Source organism: Opisthorchis viverrini (genome assembly GCF_000715545.1).
Source record: "Opisthorchis viverrini unplaced genomic scaffold opera_v5_256, whole genome shotgun sequence".
NCBI lineage: Eukaryota > Metazoa > Platyhelminthes > Trematoda > Opisthorchiida > Opisthorchiidae > Opisthorchis > Opisthorchis viverrini.
In genome coordinates this window covers 149,502-149,786 of record NW_008751912.1, presented here as the reverse complement: position 1 = coordinate 149,786, position 285 = coordinate 149,502, and positions in this window count along the sequence as shown.

Sequence of the window (285 nt, the reverse complement as noted above, 5' to 3'; positions counted from 1 at the left end):
ATTATATGTGGGAACTGTTCAGAAGAAGACCTCTGGACCAACATAATTGGATTATTGCTTATTCGCTGACCTGGGCCAACGACGAACGGTTTTAAATAGAACAATTGCTGGTAAGACTGTTCCATCTGACTTCCTTATTTTTGTATACCCAAACTAGCGTTATTGTTTTTCTTTCCATCCCACACACTCCTGGTAAAGTAACTGATTGTGTAGCCAGACTACCACACATTTGATAAGCCCGAGTATTTCTAGATATTTTTGAAAGATTTTCCTTTCAATCGTCGT